The 11,225-nt window shown below is 49.1% G+C and overlaps 1 long non-coding RNA gene across 1 annotated transcript; it reads right to left on the reverse strand.

Annotated features, from left to right (window-relative positions):
- Positions 1-371: 371 nt before the first annotated feature.
- LOC109565277 (uncharacterized) lies at positions 372-10,916 on the reverse strand. Its single transcript, XR_002181644.2, has 3 exons — positions 10,708-10,916; positions 6,217-6,436; positions 372-2,671 (listed from the first exon to the last, which is right to left on the reverse strand). It is a non-coding gene; the product is annotated as an uncharacterized lncRNA (long non-coding RNA).
- Positions 10,917-11,225: the final 309 nt, after the last annotated feature.

Genomic DNA, 11,225 nt, shown 5'->3' on the forward strand with positions numbered 1-11,225 from the left:
TCTTTGCTGCCTTCACCACTCAGCCAAGCCTTACTTGTCTATTCTTCCTTTGTTTCACACAACATAACTATGATGATTTTAGACTGGAAAACACATTTTTAAGGACGTTTGTTGAGTAGCTACTGTGTGCTGGGCAGTGTCTGCGCTCAACTCACTACATAAGTGATCTCACAAAACTATCAGCCGTCTCACCGCTGTCACTATGGTATCTTATACCAGTCCTGGCACCTATAAGGTGCTCAATAAATGCTCACTTATTTCCCTAACAACTCTCTGGGGCGGTACTATTAACCCCTTTTTCAAGTGAGGGACCAAAGTTCAGGTTTGGGTAGCTTGCTTCAGATCATACAAGTAGTGAGTGACAAAGCAAGGATTTCTTTTTATTTTATTTTATTGTTGGAGTATAATTGCTTTACAATGTTGTTAGTTTCTGCGGTACAACAAAGTAGATCGGCTACATACATGCATCTATCCACTCCCTTCGCATCCATCTAGGCCATCACAGAGCAGTGAGCTGAGCTTCCTGTGCTTTAGAGCAGGAGCCCACTAGCCATCTATTTTACACATGCTACCCCAGTGTTCACTGCAGCACTATTAACAGTAGCCAGGACTGGAAACAACCTAAATATCCATTGACAGAGGAATGGGTAAAGAAGATATGGCATGTATTTCCAATGGAATATTACTCAGCCACACAAAGGAATGAAATACGTCATCTGTAGAGACGCGGATGGACCTAGAGACTGCCATACAGAGTGAAGTCAGAGAGAGCAAAGTAAACATCACATATTAACAAATATGTGTGGAATCTAGAGCAAGGGTTTCAGTTCTACTTAGACAAGCTCCAGCCACAGTGGTTCTGAAAGAGAATTCAAGTTAGATCAGCCCTCCAGGCTCCCCTCAAGCAGATCGGTCTCCTGGCCACACCAGGAGATGAGGGAATGGGTATTTCTTTTCTTCTTGGCTATCTCTTCTCCACCTGGCTCATGCCTTCCCTTTGTATATTAACTCACCTGGAGGAGGCTCCTGCCACCTTTTGATTAATTGGCCTGCCTTTCCCACCCTCTGTGCCTTGGTAACCCCAGTGTTAGCAGTGGTTCATCTTGAATCATAAATCAAGTTCTGAAAGACATTGTGTTTGTGCTTAAAATCTTCATAGAATTCAAATTCTTTCTGAGGGTCCTTTGCTTATGAGTAGAATGATGGATTTCATATCTCTCCCTTTAAGAAAAATCTGGATGGTATCTGCTGACTTCCCCTTGCCCCCTTCAAAAACACAGCCCTAGTTAGTCCATATGATGCAGCTAGAATTCCCCCAAGGACCTCACATTCCATTTCCGCTCTGGCCACACTAAGGAAAAGCTCCAATCATGTCATCTTTTTGCATAAACAGAAATCATTTGTAACTCACATGTGTTGTGCTTTCCATAACCCACCCTTAGGTGGATTTTTCTTTCTTCACTATTGCTGAAAGCCATGCCTGCTATTAGTAAAAGGCTGGAGTAGTTAGTTCTTCAGTTGTGTGGGACTCTCCTGTGTACTAGGGGACTTTATCCTTCCTGCCTTATCCATAAAATGCCAGGTGCATCCCCCAGTAACTGAAAGAAGCAGAACAGCCTGTAGGCAATGTTCCAAGCGCCCCTGGCTGAAGCCACCAGTGATGGGATCTCTGAAGATGGTGCACCAGATGCAGATACTAAGTTCTGCCGCTGGCAAGGGCATCAGTCTATCTCCAGGGACACCCCCTTTCTCCCAGTGTAAGTTGCTTCCCTCCTTGGTCTTGATGAACACTTATTTTAATCTCTGATTTCTCCTATGTAAAAATGTAGACAGTGGGAAGAAGAGGAGAAAGTACTGAAATTTTCCCTGGGCCCATATCATTTTAAGAAGGATTTTGTTCTCTGGAATGATTTTGTACTCTTTCAAGTTCATGATTGAGAGAGTTTACTAGATGTAAGTTACCAAATCTAATCAGCAGTCTGGGATAAAATCAGAGTCTGGGATAAAAGAGAGAAACAAATGGATTCACCAGGACTGAAACATTGGACGGCACCCATTGCAGCTTCCCTACTTGTGCCCCACATCAGTCCTGACTTGCTGTGAATCCCTGAGCTCCACTCCTTTCCTACCCCACAAAGCATGGCGAGTTCTAATTTCCAAAATACCAACATTCTCTGCAAATGGCCAGAGTCAGAATCTTCTAGTAGGGCAGGGATTCAGTAACTCCCTGGACCCTGGAAGAGTGCAGCTGTCTATCAAGAACCATCCAGAGAGGCTGTCAGATGAATCAGGGTATCTGTTCATCATGTCCTACTTCTTGTCTCTCTTGGGCATGACTTGCCATACATGCCAGTGCCCCAGCTCACAGAACATCTATTCCAGCCCTGCATCCCATCCTCCCGTCTTGCCGAGGCAGTGCTCTGTGCTGCTCTCAGCACATCCTGTTTGTTCAGTCCCCTTTGTCTCCCACCGGAGCAATAGGGAGAGAGGATTCTTCGGAGTCCCTTTGCTTTGGGCTTTGAAATCAGATCCTGGCACACCTGATTACACTCAATAGCTGGAAATGGTAAGGATGTCCGATGGGCAGACGGCTCTTGTTCTAAGCTGTGCACATCAGGAAGGCAGGGGCTGGGTCTCCTCCTGGAGTTTGCGCTGGAGGGGGCAGGATGCTCTAGCAGGAAAAGCAAACAGTGTAACTGAAGGGAAATTCACTTGAAAAAGAACTCAGACATAACCATCAAGCAGGGTATAAACCATCCCCAAGGACAAAAAGTGGAGCTTAGACTCATTCCTCTCGCCCCCTGCATCCTTCCCTGGGAAACATTCAGTCCCAGTAACCATCTGCCCAAGGGCCAGGAGGGTCAAACCTCCTCCTTGTCCTTTTTTCTGTACAAATGTTGCCACTGAGACCTTGGCAAGGGGAATAAAAACATAGCGACTTACATGCCACACAGTGGGAAGCTCAGCAGGCATTGGAACATGAAAGGGCAGCTCTTGTGCTTCCAAGAGCTCCTCAGCCTCCTTGTACTGCAAGCTTTCCAACACTGAAGCTACCCCAATACTTGAAAAGTCATTAGGAAAATGTCCCACATACAGAAAGGCTTAAGGAGCAAAACTGACCCACACCCAGCTTAAGAAATGAAATATTTCGCATGCAGTTAGAGCCCTGCCTGAACCATTCTCCTCCCTGCCTCCGCCGTGCTAACTGCTCAGCTATGCTGGGCATTTCTTTACACCTTATACATCCCAGTGATGTGTGCAGCCCTCTTAGGGATATTGCTTAACCTTTTTGAGCCTCAGTGTCTTCATCTGTATAAAGGGGCTATTGAGAGGATTAAAGGGAATGCCTTATGATAAATATTTGGCTGCTGTTCTTAGGAAAAGGAAAAAGTCAGCAGAAAGAACTGGGTCAAATGCAAGGCTCTTCCTAGCCTGGCCCTGACCTGCCTGGACAGCCTCCCTTCCTCTCTGTAGCCCTCCCCAGCCTTCCAAATGCCAGGTTCCCAGAATCCCAGAGGGGCCACCTGTTTTCCTGACTTTTGGACCCACACAGATGCTGTGCTCACCTGCCTGAAATGCTCATCCCCTATTGCAGTCCTGTTCGACTGTGCGTTCACATGTCACCATTGCTGGAGACATCACCCCATCACCCCAGGCAGTGACTCTGGAGCTCTCATGGCCCTCTGCTTCTGTCTGAGCACTATGCCCATGACATTCCCAGGGTGCCCACCCCTACTCTCTCACTGAGCTGCAATGGCAGGAAGGCCAGGGCCTGCGGCTCCTCTGGCTGCGCCAGTTATTATCCTGACCCATTGTCTGCTGGTGCAGGTCAGGCCCATGCTGAGTGAGCGAGTGAGTGGATGAGTGAGTGAGGGCGTGAATGAATGACTGTTCAGTCATCAGACTTAAAACTTTCTGCCCCAGTTAACAGGAAGAACTCCCTGTGCCCCCAGTTCTCCTTATAGGCATTTTTCTCCTCTTACGTCCCAAATCTCCTCTGTCCTAGAAGCACAAAACTAAAAGGTCTCTCCGTATTTCTCAGAGTTGGAGCAAATGTAATAGGAGCCTGAACTTTCTACTTCCTAACTTCAGCAAACAACAGTTGCAAAGAGTCCCAGACGGGCTTTGTGTGCCTTATGCAGGCCTTAAATATGTTTTTCTAGGTGTATGGCCACTTGTGTTCTTTTTCTTCTTTGCAGCCTGTAGAAATTCTTAAAGACAAAGCAATATACAAGCCCATTCATCTTGTTTAGAAAGGCTGTTTTACCGCCACAAAACCCAAACATTGTGAAACAGCAGTCTGGCTATGAAGGTGTTCTCACCTGCACCCATTGTTCTATGCCAGAATGTTTGCTTGCCTCTGTGCAGACTCAACTTTAGTCATGGCAATTTAGAGGATGTGTCTCCGAAGTGGGATCAAGAGCAAGGCTGACGGTAATCTGCACCCTAAGCCAACTGGGTGCCTTGGCACTGAAAATGGGCACACAGGTCTGCCCAGGAAGGCACTATGAAGTGAAAATGAGAGCAGTGCCTGGGGTGTTCCAGTGCCTGGAACACAAAGGTCAGCTTTGGGTTTTCTTTCTTTTTTTTCCCCCACATTTTAAATTTTTATCAAGGTGAGATTCACATAGTATAACCATTTTAAAGTGAACAATTAAGTGGCAATTAGTACATTCACAATTTTGTGTACAACCACCACCTCTGTCTGGTTCCCAAATGTTTTCATCACCCTGAAAGGAAACCCCATACCCATTAGGCAGTGCTCCCCAATCAGCCTTCCTCCAGTTCCTGAAAGACACCAATCTGTGTTCTGTCTCTCTGGATATACCTCTTCTAGATATTTCATATAAACTGAATCATATAGAGTGTGACCTTTTGTGTCTGGCTCCTTTAACTAGCATGTTTTTGAGGTTCATCCACATTATAGCATGAATCAGTACTTCATTCCTTTTTATGGCCATGTAATATTCCACTGACATTCAGAAAACTAAGGTCATGGCATCTGGTCCCACCACGTCATGGGAAATAGATGGGGAAACAGTGGAAACAGCGTCAGACTTTATTTTGGGGGGCTGTAAAATCACTGCAGATGGTGATGGCAGCCATGAAATTAAAAGATGCTTACTCCTTGGAAGGAAAGTTATGACCAACCTAGATAGCATATTAAAAAGCAGAGACATTACTTTGCCAACAAAGGTCCATCTAGTCAAGGCTATGGTTTTTCCAGTGGTCATGTATGGATGTGAGAGTTGGACTATGAAGAAGGCTGAGCGCCGAAGAATTGATGCTTTGAAATGTGGTGTTGGAGAAGACTCTCAAGAGTCCCTTGGACTCAAGGAGATACAACCAGTCCATTCTAAAGGAGATCAGTCCATTCTAAAGGAGATCAGTCCTGGGTGTTCATTGGAGGGACTGATGCTGAAGCTGAAACTCCAATACTTTGGCCACCTCATGCAAAGAGTTGACTCACTGGAAAAGACCCTGATGCTGGGAGGGATTGGGGGCGGGAGGAGAAGGGGACAACAGAGGGTGAGATGGCCGGATGGCATCACTGACTCGATGGAAATGAGTTTGGATAAACTCCGGAAGTTGGTGATGGACAGGGAGGCCTGACGTGCTGTGATTCAGGGGGTTGCAAAGAGTTGGACACGACTGAGCGACTGAACTGAATATTCCACTGTATGGATATACCACTTTTTGTTTATCCACTCATCCACTGATGGACATTGGGACTGATGGACAAAATTGTTTCTACATTTTGGCTATTGTGAACAGTGCTACTATGAGTGTGTGTGTATATGTATTTATGCAAATACCTGTGTTCAATTCTGTGAGGTTAGTAGAATTGCTGGATCATACAATAATTCTATGTTTAACTTTTGCAGGAACTGCCACACTGTTTTCCACAGTGACTGAACTGTTTTACGTTCCCACCAGCAATGTAGGAGCACAGGTCAGATTTTATCCTTCTGGGAGTCACATTCTAAAGTGACACAAGGCCCTCCCAGGTCTAAAGGGCCATTTTCCATGTACACAGAACTCACACTCTATATGTGAAGATACAGATTCTGTACACACATGTGGACAGGGAAAGGGGAGAAAGTGGAATCCTTGGTAGACAAGCTGAAGGATGGTTCAGAGAGTAATGAACTTCTTAGCCCATCTGTCTTGCCATGTTATTCTTAGCTAAACAAGGAACACACTGAAGAATCTTACTGTCTACTCTGTCTTCTTTTACTTCTTTCCAGTTAGTCTTCACTCCTACTTTATCCTCGAGATTGTAGGGTCGCAGTGACTTTGCCACCCTTGGCCATTTTCCAGTAAACATGTGGGACTGTTAGCTTGTGATCCAGTGTTTAGAGCTCCCACATTTGCGAATGCCGAATGCTCCACACGCCACTCAGCAACATCTGCGAGCCAGAAGTAGGAAGAACACCTTTAAAGAGAGAGATGTGAGAGCAGAATTATTAATAGTAACCTGTCGAGAGGATGAGATGGCTGGATGGCATCACTGACTCGATGGACGTGAGTCTGAGTGAACTCCAGGAGTTGGTGATGGACAGGGAGGCCTGGCGTGCTGCGATTCATGGGGTCGCAAAGAGTCGGACACAACTGAGCGACTGAACTGAACTGAACTGAAACCTGTTGAGAAGAAAGGTAAGGCCATCGACAGAGTCCCCTGCTGAATCCGATTCTTCGGAGGGAAAGGGCACAAAACTGGTTTATTTCTCAAAACCACCTGGAAGGAACCAAGGCCTGCGTTAAATCTACGAATCGGTATTATTTGATTAGAAGAGTTAAAAATACTGTAGTATTCTAATCTTCCATTTCTCACAGTCTGGCAGCTGAGGTCTCAGCCATCTGGAGGGGAAGGCCCTCCTGAGAGGGCTGAACTCCTGGGACGATACTCTTTCTACTAGACAGAGGCCTTCATGGCTGAACAAGGGTCTGAAAGAGGAAATGGAGGAGAGGGGCCAGGGAGGAGGGCCCGAGGAGGCCTCTGAGAAGAGAGGAATGGGTCCCCTGGGTGTTCTCCATGAGTGTGGGGCCTCAGGAGGGTGGCAAGGAGACAAGGGGAAGGCCTGAGCGCAGCGAGAATTAGTGCTTCCAGGGATTTGGAGGGAAGGAGACTCACCACACCACTGGGAAGTAGGTCTTTGAAGCTCACTCATAAGCCTTAGAGGCAAAATGAGATTGGAAACCCCAATGTATCTGGCTAAGAACAGGAGGCCCCAGGATGCAGTTCTGAATTGAAATTGAACCCTGCCTCTGGGTATGGTTGAGGTGGGGTGGTCCTCAGTTCTTCACAGAGCAGGAGGGACTCACTATAGTCCTCACTATCTGCCAATAAAGAAAGAAGGAATAGCCAGGTTATCTTTCAAAGATGAGCCACACTCCCTTTTAGGGGTCAAATGGAAACCTGGTGATGTCAGCCTAGAAAGAAGAGAGCCTCCTCCCCAGCCACAGGTAAGAACTCTTAGCTTTTTAGTCATAATCCAATGAGACAGTTTGCAGAGTTAGTGGGTGTGGTGGGCTTAATGGTGCCCCCACAAAGGTATGTCTACACCTCAATCCTTGGAACCTGTGAATGTGACCTTCTCTGGAAGATGGGTCTTTGCAGATGTAATTAAGTTAGGGATCTTGAGATGAGATCATCCTGGATTACCCTGGTGGGCTAAATCCAATGACAACTGTCCCTGTAACAGAAGGCCACGTGACCATGGCAGACTGGAGTGATGCCCACAGGCCAAGGAGCATCTGGAGCCACCTGAAGCTGGCAGAGCCAGGACATATCCTCCCCTGGGGAGAAACACGACCCTGCCAACACCTTGACTTTGGACTTCTGGCTTCCAGAACTGTCAAAGAATAAAGTTCTGTTGTTTAAGCCAAAAGGCTTGTGGTCACTTGCTGCAGCTAATACAGGGCAGATGCACGGAGAGAATTAGGGACTGCAGAGCGGAAGGGTCTGGAAAACCAAGTTCAGTCCTGGATCTGCTGCTGCTGACTGAGGTGAACTTTATGCTTCAGGTTCATTTCCTCTCTGTTCCTCACATGCCTGGCCCTCACAGCTGGGCGCGGGGCTCACATCTCACTTGAAGAAGTTACTCAAAATCTAAGGAGGTCAGGTGAGATACTCCCTACCTGTTTGGAACAGTGGTAACAGGAATAACCACACTCGTAGAATGTTGAATACATACTAGATACGTTTACACACATTATCTTGTGTAATCCTCAAAATATTCCCACGAGATTAGCATTCACATCCCCATCTTCTAGGTGAGGAGACTGAGGTTCCGAGAGGTCCTATAGCCTGTTCAAGGTCATTCACCGAGCGAGCCCATGTCTACCTGTGCTCGATCCACAACATTACAAAAGGCTCAAGCTCCACAAAGACAGTGGGTCCAGATTCCCACAACATCCCACAGCACTCACAGCACTCAGCTGGATGACGGAAGGGGGTTTGTTTATTTTCTGAATATTAGCAGCACTGGCACTACAGCTCGGTGGCGGATGACAGAGTAAGTTTGCTGAGAGAACCTGTTTGGACTCGGCTAACAGAGTGGACTCTGCTAGCATGGTGCATGCATGTGTACTCAGTCGTGCCCAACTCTTCACGACCCCATGGACTGTAGCCTGTCAGGCTCCTCTGTCCATGGGATACTCCAGGCAAGAGTACTGGAGCGGGTTGCCATGTCCTCCTCCAAGGGATCTTCCCGAACCAGAGATGGAACTTGCGTCTCTTACGTCTCCTGCATTGGCAGGTGGGTTCTTTACCACTAGCATCACCTGCGAAGCCCTGCTAACAGTAGAGGGTTAGCAAAATATCCACATTAGGGAGAAATATAGTCTCAACTAAGACCCATCTTGGTCCTCTTGGCCCCAAGTCTCCGAGGCTTTCTTCTCTCTCACCTTGCTGGAGAAAGAGATGAAACCCCTAGCCAAGGGGCTTCTGCCAGGTGAGAGTCTGGATGGACAGTCACACACACAGAACATATCCACATCACTCCCTCCCCAGCCAAGACGAAGAAGAGAAGGAACCAACTGAGAGGCTCTAGAGAAGCCCTGTCCTGAGCAGCCCGACACATCTGGGGCCCCCTCTTGTCTGGCTGGAGTCCCTGTGCCTTTCCCAGAGTCCCCGTCAGAGGTTTAGGTGATCTATACCGATCCCCTGCTGGCTGTGGTTTAGGCAGGGCCATGGCTAACATGGCAGCTGCTTCCCTGTTCTTCCAGCGCTTAGGGTTGGAGAGAGAGCTGGAGCCCAGAGATGACCCAAGGACCTGCCAGATTTCCTCCCAGGCAGACCTCTGTGCGAGATAAAGTCAGGCAAGGCTGAGCCGCAGGACAGCAGCATAATAAATTCCCCTGGCCTCCTCCCAGGCTCATTGTTCTATTGCTGGAGTTGTTTTGAGTAGGATCAAAAGGAAGGAAGAGCTCTGTGCTATCAGGCTGGGGAAGAAGGATGCTCTCCTGACCGCTCCTGTTGCCCTTGGCCACCCTCGTGTTAAATATGAGGAAATCGAAGGGCAGTGTGCAGCCTAACCTCGTCCTCATGGTGAGGCGCACGGCCCTCAGTGAGGCAGCACCCCCATCAGAGCCCACTGACGGCCGCCGTGGTCAGCCCTGGTCCTCTCACCCCGGCCAGCCCAGCCCTGGGAGGCCGAGCCCAGGGTCAGCAGCGTTGGGGAGGTGGGGGAGCCGGAAGTGGGCCCTAGAATGGCTGCATTAGCTGTTGTTTACCCCTGGGGCTGAGAACTGAAGCTGTAGGGCCACAACCCTTGGAAATAATAGGCCAGAAAAGGAACTTCCCGAGCTTGGCTGGCCTAGTGCCTACGGCTCAGACAGTGAGTTGCTCAAGTTCTCAGGAAACCTAGTCAGCTCCAGGATCTGTGGCCTTTCCTCTGCTCTGCCTGTGTTCATGGGGTGGTGAGCGCCTTCAGGCCCCACGACTGGATTCCTGGGGGGAACTGGAGCAGAAAGCATCACCTTCCTTCAGCCCTGGACTGAGGAGACAGGAAGGGCTGAGCCAAGGGTTCCTCATCGCCGACCCACAGGGCTCAGGGAGTCCTTGGCCCCTCAGACGTTCTGCTCTGCCCAGTGCCAGGGTCTGATTCCCCAGGTGCCTGGCTGCAGCGGGCTCGGTCACCTTTGTCTGGGCTAGTGGCCATATCTGCGCCATCAAAGGACCTCAACGGGAGAGGATGTCAATGTGTTTCCTCAACCAGAAAGGTGGTTTGAGTTCAGCCAGAGCAGCCCAAGCAAACAAGCAGAAGCCTGTCAATGGAAAGCTGGGGGCTGCTGGGAGATCACAGACAACAAAACGAGAACCATTATCAGTCCCGGCCGGGCCCGAAGGAGGGACAGCCTTTGAAGGCACAAACAGGCTGAACAGAACTTTCCACCTGAGAGACGCTGGAGATGGGAGGTCAGGCTGCCTGCAGCCCCCGCAAAACCTGATCAAAGCCTCCTGCAGAAGGGAGGAGGCCCACAGCTGCAGCCCCACTGCCCCCCACCCCCGGCACGGGGCCTCCCAGGGCTTTCTGAAGACAACCGGGCCGCCTTCGCAGGGGCCTGTGGGAAAACCCAGCACAGATGCGCTGTGCAGCCAAACCTCCGAGCACTGTGGGCCAGGGGAAAGTAAACCCCTCGGCGGTCCTGAAAAGAAGAGGAAGGGAAGCAAAGCACACAGAAAATGCAAAGACCACCCACCTGATGAGCGCCCACCTTTCGGAAACAAATAGCTGCCAGCTTCCCAGGCGCACTTCTAAAAGAACAAACAGGCTAAACACACCACCTCAAAGCTCCGTGCACCAAGGGAATTGTGGGAAGCCCGGCCTCTTGTAAACATTGGAAGCTTAATTTAAAGTGCATTGGCCTCCGTGGTGCCTGTTTGAGGGTTTCCTTGCATCCGCTCTCCTCCCTGGCAACTGAGAAACAGCAAGAAGCCCCATCAGGGCGGGATCAGGTCCTACGTGGACGCCCTTAGTGTACTTCTCTCGGGCTGGATAGGGACATTCTGCCAGGAGGTGTTCTGGGGGCATCTTCCAGATGGATCCAGGATGAGGGTAGCCCTGTCGGTCCTGCCTGGATTGGTCCCTCTGGGACAGCCCGCTCTGCCTGGCCTTGTGGTTCTTCCCTTTGCAGAACCAGCACTTCACGGAACCCATAGTTTGATCTTTTCTGAAGCCAGGTGCAGCAGAGCAAAACCATCTCCGCTATGTTCTCCT

This window comes from Bos indicus, chromosome 10 (assembly GCF_029378745.1).
Source record: "Bos indicus isolate NIAB-ARS_2022 breed Sahiwal x Tharparkar chromosome 10, NIAB-ARS_B.indTharparkar_mat_pri_1.0, whole genome shotgun sequence".
NCBI lineage: Eukaryota > Metazoa > Chordata > Mammalia > Artiodactyla > Bovidae > Bos > Bos indicus.